The sequence below is a fragment of the Vanessa cardui genome, chromosome 16 (genome assembly GCF_905220365.1).
Source record: "Vanessa cardui chromosome 16, ilVanCard2.1, whole genome shotgun sequence".
In the NCBI taxonomy this organism is placed as follows: Eukaryota; Metazoa; Arthropoda; class Insecta; order Lepidoptera; family Nymphalidae; genus Vanessa; species Vanessa cardui.
Genome location: NC_061138.1, coordinates 4,860,869 through 4,872,903, shown reverse-complemented (window position 1 = coordinate 4,872,903; position 12,035 = coordinate 4,860,869). Strand labels below are relative to the sequence as shown.

The following is a 12,035-nucleotide window of genomic DNA, read 5'->3' as shown; positions in this document are numbered from 1 at the left end:
GCATCTCGTTGCCGATTTTGAGTTCGTATTTGTAGCCATCAAAGTTCACCTGTGGCAAACCTAGCGTTGATAAAACATACCGATATTCGTTCTAAAAAAAAGTAGTTCTGAGTTAAGTTGACGTTATTTAAGTTAGCTAAAGCTGTTGTAGCATATATTTATACACATTATAAATAAAAGTAATGAATGTTAGTATAAAAGGACATGTTATTGTCAGGCTAATTTTGCGGAAAAAATGCGAAATGAAAATCAGTTATGATTCATGCGAGTATCTGAACCCCGCTTTAGATTTGTAGTGTATATGTTCCGTATAGTTAAATGCTTTGTGTTTATTTTCATAGAATTTTAGTGTACATATATTGTTTTTATATTTTTACTAACTCTTTTTATGCACGCTCTGATATTGGCGTTATGATAAAGCTTTTAAGGCCGCTTTTACTCCTCGGTGTTTTATTAAACATTTATGAAATTGTGTTCGTCAAAGTTTTAACATAGATTGATAATATTTTTTGGATTTTGTAATTTATTTTTATATTTATTTCACTCGTTTGTTGTTACCGAGCTTCGTATTAACCAATCTATAATGTCGATTTTAATTGACGCATCATTTTGCAAGTCGATCTCGTGGACGAGGTGAATAAAGGAACTCTTCACTGGATGCCAGTTTTGGCTTTCTGATGTGTACTGGCACGTACTTATATTATTAATTTTATAACAGGTCGTATATGTATTTTTGATTATAGCATATATTGGTGGCCATATTCAAAGAACAACATATGGAAGATCGAAAACTGACAATATGGTCCCCGATTTACAAAAATCAAAAACAAAGGCAGACCATTCAAAAGATGGAGTGATGACATTTCAGATGTTGCCAGAGAGCTTTGGACGAGAGTTGTGAGAGCTGGCAGAGCGATAGCTGGCAACATTTGGAGGAGGTTTTAACTAAAAATGGCCCTTACATAGAACAGAAATTTACATGCAAAGTTTTGCAATGCACCACCATCCTTGGTAACTAAGATGTTACTCTCGTAGTACAAATCGGAATACAGCAATAATTATAGTTGCTTGGCGGTACCGAAAATATATTTGTAGATATAAGATTTCACCTTGAAATTACTTCTTATAATTTTGTATTATTACATACTGCATACTTATAATAATTATTGAAGTTCATATAATTTACTCGGAAAAGAATGCGTTAAATAAAACCATCTTACATAGGATGTTTGATGAAGCTCCATTAAAAGAGCCGGAGAATATAAGCGCATAAAATGTGTATCTTATACAAGAATGTTAGTACAAAGTTTTCTATTGTAAGCTGTATGCAAAGCTTTGTGAATATATGAGTGCAATTATGAGTTAATGGTTTTAAAGTAATCATATATATGCGCTAATATTATGGCGATACTTTAATGACGTAATTTCTAAAAACCTGTTTTATATCTGAATTTCAATATATTGTATCTTGATTGATTGATTTAAAAATATGTCTTAGCCCCATTTACATTCTGTTCCCCTTAACATTTCAAAAGGCCTTTATTGAATGTGTAATTATAGACAACATATTTGAATGATGTTATGAATTATAGTTTGATGCTAGATTAGTACCCTGAATTTAAAAATAGATCGAATTTTAAACTCGTTATGTTTTTCAGAATAAACTTCGAGAACTGACATAAAATTTCACAAACTCACGTAATATGCGAATGGCCCTGTGGCGCAACGGATAACGCGTCTGACTACGGATCAGAAGATTCCAGGTTCGAATCCTGGCAGGGTCGCATTGTTTCATTTTTTTTAATTTTTTAACTTTTGTAGGTATTATTTAAATGAACGAATTATATTTCTCATAGCTTCTTTTTATTGTAATTCATTTGGTCTCAAATATAAGATCATCATACCTTACAGAATATAAAATTATCAAGATAACATTTACATGTTATGTATATAATTTATATTCAGATTCTTATTATTATATATATATTTAGAATTATTTGAGTCACAAGTATTTACAGTTTCAAATTTTATATTTTATTCCGTTAAATTTAAAAAGTAAGATATGAATCTTCCGCCGCCATTAAAGGACGTTGAAAACGGGGTTGGCGTTTCATACGTTTAGCTAATTTTATTTTGAATTCACATAACCAAACTGTCGCGCTTGACAGCATATAAATGAAGCGATGGTGACTCGCTCTTTATTATGATGGATTTTTAAATGCCTGCGACACATTTACGGGTAAAGAGTATTTTTAGAAGGTTTAAACAAAACCGTGAATAAGGAAAAATTGTACGATCGTATTACAGTATTAAAATTGCGTGTGTAATAATGTACGTATATCATACATATATTTCCATACTAGCTCATAGCGACGTGACGTGGGATACTTATTGGTTGGTAAGTTTCCTGAGGGTAAACTGACTGGAACTCACTTGTACCACATTATCTAGAATATCTACTATATTCTCTAGAATATCTGCTATATTCTTGAGAATGTGGCACCAACCACCCATCAGATATTCTACCGCCAAACAGCAATTTTTAGTATTGTTGTGTTCTATTGTGTCACTAGACTAGGGACTTATCATCACAGATTTCAACATTGGTGGCGTGTTGACAATGTAGGGAATGGTTAATATTTTTTTCTACCCCCAATGTCTTTCGAAGGCGGTAACCCGTACTTGGCAAGTAAATATGAAACAAATACTTAGAGAGCTTCTAGGATACACACAATAAATAACTGACAACCTTTACTTTATGTTATATAAGACCCTGGTATTATAAAATAAAATCTACGTTTGATTTTGTTCAAAGCAAATGCTACATGTAAGAACAAAATCATAAATTCACTGAGAACCTGTTAGAAATAGTCTGCTCAAAATGAAATATTTAGTGTTTTACAGATTCTATTTAATAAAACTAAGAATTATTATTAGAGTCGATATGGCCCAGTGATTAGAACGCGTTCATCTTAACCGATGATTGCGGGTTTAAACCCAGGCAAGCACCACTGAATACTCATATTCACGCTAAATTTGTGTATATAATTCATCTCGTGCACGGCAGTGAAGGAAAATATCATGAAGATTCCTGCATGTGACTAATTTCTATGAAATTCTGCCACATGTGCATTCCACCAAGCCGCATCGGAACAGCGTGGTGGAACATGTTCCAAACCTTCTCCTTAAAGGGAGAGGAGGTATTAGCACAACAGTGGGAAATTTACAGACTGTTTAAAACTAAGAATATTTTGGCATAATACTCTTACATCACATGTATTTATGTTTTATTCGTTTTATGAAAATACGAACTAGCAAGCACTCTTAACGAATTCATACGAAAGTTTCGAAATTACACAATTTTTTGTCTTCAAAATAGCATCTGTGTATGAAATAATATTTAAACAAAACAGCGGAATCAGACGGCGCTGTGGCTGTCCAAATCCGAATAAAACTTTCCAACCAAAGAGTTGTAAGTGGATTTTGGTTAGAGAATTCCTCTAGAGGATTATTTTGAAACGAACTCACTGGTTTTGCATCGTCTAGTTACTTCGAAATGCTAATTATTTAACAAATATTCTAATATACTTATAATGCTGAGAATTAAAGCGTAAACTACTTCTATAATATTATATATAAATCGTCGTATTGTTTATTGAAGGCATGTTAATAAATTTGAATATTTTCCAAACTAATATTGTAATTAAGTATTTAATATTCATTGATAGCTATTAAAATATTGCATTCAATTAATTTAACGTTATAGCTCAAATTAATATAATAAATTAAATATTATATAATATTATTATGATATGTCAAAAGGCTGAATTATTTAGACATGAAACCAAATTGACAATTACTGAACGATTAACGATAATTACATGCTTTGGTGATGAGAGAATTAGCTGCGTTTTAGATTCAAAAGCGCAAAATTATGAGGCAAAACGGTATTTTAAGAGTGGCGTACTTTTATTTTTCGTAATATGTTACTGCTAATTACGACACATCATTTTTCTACATATTGTCTGTCAAAAGCATAAAATTAATATCAGAAGATCCGGAGTAATTTGGCAAAGGTTTTAATATAATAATAATATAATATAATAACACATGACAGACAACATCAGCTAATTGTTTTGCTAGATTTTGATACAATAGAGAATAATATCACCGTTAACAGTTTCAAATATGCGTTTTCCTAGTCTGAGTCCCACCATTGGGGCCAACTAATTTTTTTCTTCAAATCTACTTGAATGTATGTTCATAATAAATATATTATAATATTATAAATGCAAAAGTAACTCTGTTTGTTACCTATTCAGACTTAAACTACTGAATCGATTTAGATGAAATTTGATAAGGAGATAGTTTGAGTGCTGGGAAAGAGCACAGGCCACTTTTTATAATTCACGCCTCGAGGGGGTAAAATATTGTGTGACGATTTGTATTCTGTAGGTAAAGCTTTACATATAGGTAACACCAGATGTTCTGCTAGTATTTTTTTAAATTGAATCTTAAAAACATGCTTACAAATTTTGTCAAAGGGAGTTCAATATATGTGTGTTGTTCTCACGTAACGACGGCTTTAGACGTATTACGTTGATGTTATCATTACATAATATTAAACAAACACCTTTGCTTACATACACACATATAATGTGATTACTTTACGACCTCATATTCGTACGTAATTCACTTAAAGTAAATATCTGACAATTAGACATTTCGGGGATTAGTTCACCTCTATAAATAATAAGTCTATCTTTAGAGAGTCCAAATTAATTATAATTGACTTATTTCAGAATTCATATTTTTTTATGATGTTCGTACATTATTGTTTTGTTTAACGGGTTGTTGCACTATCGAATATAGTGGAAACACAGTACGAACTTTATAGAGCTATAAATCATCATCCTCCTGCCCTTTTCCCACTTTTATTTGGGGTCGCATGTCTTCTCCTTCCATACTTCTCTGTCAGACGTCATCTCACATGTAACATTCTTTCTAACCATATCGTCTTTCACACAATCCATCCATCCTTTTCTTGGTCGTCCTCTACCTCTATATCCATCCACATCCATGCTCAAGGCTTTCCTTACAATATGTTCCTCATTCCTCCGCATTACATGCCCATACGATGACAGCAGCCTTCCAAATAACTTCTCGGCTATTGGTGTCACTTTCAAACTTCCTCTTATGTACTCATTCCTTACTCTATCCATTAGCGTAATACCACACATTCCTCTCACCATTCTCATCTCCGCAACATGCAGTTGTCTTTCCGTCATCCCTTTTGTAGCCTAACACTCTGATCCATATAGTACAGCAGGCCTGATCATGGTCTTATAGATCTTCCCCTTAAGTTTAAGGGGAATATGGGGTTCAGTATATGGGAAATATAACACAGACGGCCATATCTTTTGATCACGTAGACTTAGAGATTTGACAGCTTTGATTTTTTCACAACTCCGAGGGAACTCATGCCTCAATATTTGGTATTCATTTCGGGGGTTTATAGAGCTATACATATATATAAAAAATACAGTAGCTATATTAACGCTTGAAGAACAATATTGATAATTTTAAAGATAAGTGTCACAGAACTATCATGAAAAAGCATTTATTAAAATCTATTATTTTGTAGGCGGAATTACGCACTCGGTATGTAGTCACTAATACCCAAATACATTGGCTTATAAGAAATATAAACCATTGTTAAGATTACCAATGTGCCTCCAACCTTGGGAGCATAGGTTTTAGGGTGTTTAGGTGTTATAGGTTTATAACTCTTATGACTGACTTACTTATACCGAAATATACTGATACTGAGTAATATTATTTAACGGTTAGATATGTGATAAGTTGGCACCCAAGATGGGCATGAAAAAGGCCAAGTAAACTATGCAATCATCTGATTTTGTATTATCTTACTTAGATGGATTTTTAAGTATTTCATAATATATTATGAGTGAGGTACAATAAAATAAAATTGTTTTACATAACATTCGTGGTACTAAAATCTATTTTGAAATTTGCGACAAAAATATTATGTCGCAAAATATTTTTAACATGTAATCTTAAATTCGTGTATTGAAACAGACAAATATTACAAGCACGATGGATTTTAAGATCAGCTAATAAAACCAAGTTTCAACATCGTAGTCAAGTTTTCTTGGAAAACGTGTTCAAGATACAAAATCTAATAATCACGTTTCACTGATATTTTATAAATTTCTAGTAGTTTCTTTTTGTTTGATTAATTTTTATACTTTGCATATCTGAGAAGAGTTGATATGGTCCAGTGGTTAGAACACATGCATCTTAACCGATGATTGCAAATCCAGGCAAGCACCACTATATATATTTGCTTAATTGGTGATTACAATTCATCTCTTGCTCGGCGGTGAAGGAAACACTGTGAGGAAACCTGCATGTGACTAATTTCATCAAAATTCTGCCACATGTGCATTCCACCAATTCGCATTGGAACAGCGTGGTGAAATATGTGGTGTATGATGAAAACCTACTTTTGCATGGGTATAGTAAATAGAACTAAACAAATTTTGCTTCCCGTTTAATGTATAAACTTTTTTTATAATATTAAATTATTATTGGGAACACATTATCTAAATGCAACTGTAAACGTCAATCATGAACATTGAACTCCAAATCATTGAATTTTATGGATTGAGTATCGAAATATCCCGTATAATATGAATTTCTCGGATATGGTTATAATGTCGACTAAAAAATCGTGATTTTTTTAAAATCTATAATTGTGGATAGGTTACAAACGGATCTATCGCAGACTTGCACTAAATTATTTAATAGTTTGTCAGATTTAAATGATTTCTAACAAAATTTTTTAAACTAACCATTATTAATTTCGTGAAATATGGATAAAAATAAAAGATACCGGAATAAAACGTAGGAATCAGATAAACAAACTTATTATAATTTTGGGTATACGGACAAATGGATTACCTGTTGGTAAGTGTCATCGCGGTCCAAAGACATTGGCACCGTAAAATATTTTAAGCATTCTATACCAAATAAAAGTGCCAACCATGGGACTTAAGTGAGCTCACTCACTCTTCAAAACTGGAATTCAGCTATACTCGGTATTGCTATTTGTCGTTAGATTCATAATTAGTGGATGAAGGAACAGAGTAACCTACCCAGAAAGACTTACACAAAGCCCCATCATGTGAGTGATTATTTACTTGAAAATACTTAAGAACTTATCTTTATTTTTATCTTAGATATATTCATGTTCATCTTTATGAATAAAACCGGAAGCTGTGAAGATAAAAGTGACGAGTAATGGTTTTAAAACAAACAAAGCACCGACTTATTTCCTATTTCGTAGCTAGCGGCGGCGAAATAAAAGTTGTCGTTGTAAATTGTGAAATACGTTTGAACATTTTCAGTGACGCTGGAACCTTTATGGGGGTAATTTTTGAAGTGATACGATATTTGAGACGCGATCTTTGTCTCCATCAATTTCGCAATTAATTATTACTTTATATGTTGCTCTGTTTATAGGGTTCGGTATCTCCAAAGGAACAAAGGAACCTTTATAAGATCGCTTCGTTGTCCTGTCCAAAGAGACACTCTTTGCTTCGACCCTTTTTCTCGGAAACGAAGGTATTAAAGCGAAGTGAATACCAAATATTGAGGCATGAGTTCCCTCGGAGTTGTGAAAAATTCAAAGCTGTCAAACCTCTGAGTCGACGTGATCAAAAGATATGGCCGTCTGTGTTATATTTCCCATACATTCGCAATGGGAATCAAAACCGTTAGGATACTTTTATAAGTGGCACAAGATTAGGAAAAAATGGACAGTCGGTAAATCTTTCAGTTTGTGTTTTGTTGTTGTGTATGGAACCCTCAGTACCTACGCCACTAGGCCGTTTTTTTTATCACGTACAACAACTAATTAGAGTAACCATAGGTGATGAAGGTTTATGCTTCTTTTGGAAACTCATACTATAATTTTCATAGATGTCTCAAGTAAACGGCATCAAATACCTACTTTTGTATAAATATATATAAGAATGTCCTATAGCAAGGGTATGTATCGTAAGTAATGGCGGGTAACTTTTCTCATTTCTGTTGACCATTAATAAATTGTTCATCAGGATGTTGTTTTAACATAAAAAACATTGTCACCGAAACATAACAGATAGTTTTTAAAGTACAATCCCAGTAATGCCAAAATAAACGCAACTGCAGCCTTTCCGGTATCGCACATAACATCCGCAATCCTCAGGCGACTAGTCGCGCTCTTTAGGTGAGCCTGTATGCGGACTATACCATAAAAATATTCGAAGGTAAGTAAATCAAAGTAAAATATATTAGTATTTGTAAATAAAGGTAACATACCTACTAGGTCTCAAGGTTAGTAGCGCTTTTATAATTTAAGATATGGGTAATATTTGTTACAGCAGTCTGTGGGCAGTGGTGACCATTTACCATAAGGTGATGAGGTGGCCCATTTGCCAGTCCGCCAACCTATAACAGAAATAAATACCTTTAAGACAAGGGTCAACGATGAATTTGACTGCAATTAAACAAACATTATATTTATATATAAGGTACAAATTGGTGACGATAATATTTTTGATAATTTGGTTCGAAAATGTTTACATGTTAATATGAATTTCATAAAATAAGTACTTATATATAAATGTGTATGACATTCAGATAATTTTAATAACACTTATTCTAAAACATTTAAATTAAAACGTTCATATAACTCACTTGAAGGTATGTATACAACAATGAAACGCTCAAACTTTGCACGGCTATTCAATAGTTTGTTGTACAGAGAGGCTCACATCCTAACGTTCTTGAGTTTAAAAAAGTTTACTAATTAATATGAATGAGCCACCTCGTATCGCTTTTCCTCTACTGAACGTACTGCTTACCTGATGATTGTTGAAGTTTATATGAACAAAGATTGAATTTATATTATTTCTATAAAAATTAAGAGAGTACAAGAGACTTCCATTGTCTTATTATTTGATTTAAAGTACTTGAACAGCTGCCTATTAATGCAATGAATGGGAAAGTAAGTATGTATATTTTTTTTATTGTAATATATAAACAGTCAACAATTTTTAAGTTTCATAGGTATTCTTATTTTTATTGTCGTCTCTTTCTTTCATCAAATTATAATGCTTAGATCTTTAAAATTACACAACGGATTTTGATGCGGTTTCTTTTAATAGACAGAGTGGTTCGAGAGGAAGGTTTTTGTATATAATACATGAACAATAATGTAATGAAAAGCTCATAATTTTAGAAGTTTCTAATGTGATGTAAATGAACAAATTCTGTAGTATATGTAGTGTCAGTGTTGCGCCCATGTGAAGCCAGGCGGTTCGTTAGTTACTACTAATTAGTGCATCTTATGTATTAACTGTTTAGGAATAGAGAATGACATTTCGTTATGGCTCAGACTTTCTTTATGGATAAAACCTAACTATGAAGATAAAATTTAATCGGGTTTTTTGAGAACACAACAAAAAAGATGCGCTGATAGTTGCTCCGTAAACTAGGTTTGTTGGTTATGTTTGAGAGTTTTTCAGGTTGAACCGTGCTAACACTGAATAAAGTTGCTCGCATAGTACACATACTGCTATGAAGTAAACGTGAAATTCGATTAACTATACCGTTATAATAGACACAGCGTTCTGTTTTCATTTTACGATAGTTTTGTGTCGTCCAATATAAAAATTGAGATAGTATGCTACGAACCAAAATAAACATATCAAGAACCATTTAATCTCAGATTAGAAAACAAAAGGCAGATGGAATGCACAAATACGTTTTATTTTCTAATCTGATCGTTTAATAATAATGTACCACTGTCATACATGCCCTCATTATACAAATGTAGTGAAGTTCCTGATGATGTGTTTCTTAACTATAGAATGCGATATTAATTACTCAAATAAAGCATCTGAAAATTAAATGATATTTTCCCAGATTATAACACGTAAATTTTAGAACAAAATGTTCTGTCCCTTTAATTACCCTTTAATTTTTCACTTCATTTTTCAAAGGGCTCACTGATTTGATGACCCAAGACCAGACAGACCAAAATTACGACAGGTCATTTCACGTATAATTTAAGCAAAATTAAATTGAAAACAAAATTACATGTTGGAGATCAGAAATTAATGAAAATAATATTTCGTATTAGTCATAATGTCATTGGATTTTTTTTTAGTTTTATTTTAAAATCAAAATCAAAATCAAAATAAACTTTATTCAAGTAGGCTTTTATAAGCACTTTTGAATCGTCATTTTACAATTAAGTGAAGCTACCAAAGTCTATAATCTTACTCTAACAGCTTGACTGCTTGAAACGTTGAATAATTGACGCTGAAGAAAGTAAAACTAAATGAAAGTAAACAAATAAAAATACTTACGATGACCTAAATATTTTTAAAAGGTTGATTTTGGTTGGTGTTTTAGTCACATATCATTACTTATGATCGCATTTGGCTCGACATTCACTTGTTTTAGCTTGAAATGCATCGTTTGGCAAATAGACTAACGAGGGTCATACGGTTTGGTTAACATTATCCATGCGCAATCTGATTTACAAATTCAATGTACGAATTTAAAACCATTTGATTTGACCCTTATAATTCGTTGAACCGTAATATATTTGAAAGAGTATGGGTCGTTAATTAATTAGTGGTGATTCTCGGTATATGGTGAGGTCGACCTTACCCATAAATTTTTTAAAGATCAATTCTTAAATTTAACAAATTATCGAGATTTTTCGGTCCGAATTATTTTATATGTACAAAGATTGTAACTTTCTGCCGCATACTCGATTTATTAAGAGCGAGAAATAAAATAGAAAATCTAATGAAAAAGACAGAGATGCAGTAATAAGCAGTAGCATCCGCGTGAAGCTATTTCTTGAGGACCTTAAACTTCAATTTAAGATAAGTACGTCGGATAAATTTAATTTAAGTATAGCACCAGTATTACAAAAAAATTGCAAATCCTCATTATATAATTATTAGAACCTATTTTATGTATCGATAGTAGAATTTCGATTTTTACATAAACATATTTGTCTTTAAGAGCTGAGATGGCCCAGAGGTAAGTACGCGTGCATCTTAACCGATGATTTCGGGTTCAAACCCAGGCAAGCAACGCTGATTCATGTGCTTAATTTGTGTTTATAATTCATATCGTGCTCAGCGGCGAAAGAAAACATCGTGAGGAAACCTGCATGTGTCTAATTTCATCGAAATTTAGTCACATATGCATTCCACCAACCCGCATTGGAACAGCGTGGTGATATATGTTCCAAACCCTCTCCTTAATGGGAGAGGAGGCCTTAGCCCAGCAGTGGGTAATTTACAGACTGTTACTTTTTTTGTCTTTAACGGTGATGTTTATTTACAATATAAAAAAATGCGTCCAGAGAGAGATTTTCCGTTGTTTTCGCTTGAAGTTTAATCGTGCTTGGATAAAGTAATTAGTCACTCAGGATAACATTCTTTAGGTATTATACAGACTAGTCTATGAATCATTTTATCATTGATAACATGCAAGCTTATTAATAACTTCGAAAAAAATGACAGTTTGTTTATAAATAGATATTATGTAGGCTTTCCTAATCGAAGAATGAAGATAAATAAGCCTTAGATAATATTTTCCATTTTTTGATAATACTCTCAGCTATTGCACTCTGCAACCAGTTTTTGATTAATATGTATACATTTATTTATAAGTAAGTAGTAAAGTAAAAGTAACAGCCCGTACATTTCCCACTGCCGAGATAAGGCCTCCTCTTCCATTAAGGAGAGGGTTTGGAACATATTCCACCACGCTGTTCCAATGGGGGTTAGTAGAATGCACATGTGGCAGAATTTCGATGAAATTGGACACATGCAGGTTTCCTCACGATGTTTTCCTTCACCGTCCAGCACGAGATGAATTATAAACACAAATTAAGCTCATATATATGGTGGTGCTTGCCTGGGCTTGAACTCGCAATCATC

General features: G+C 32.6%; 1 non-coding gene across 1 annotated transcript; it reads left to right on the top strand.

Annotated features, from left to right (window-relative positions):
• Positions 1-1,711: 1,711 nt before the first annotated feature.
• Trnar-acg lies at positions 1,712-1,784 on the top strand. The gene has a single exon. It is a non-coding gene; the product is annotated as a tRNA-Arg (tRNA).
• The last annotated feature ends 10,251 nt before the right edge of the window (positions 1,785-12,035 follow it).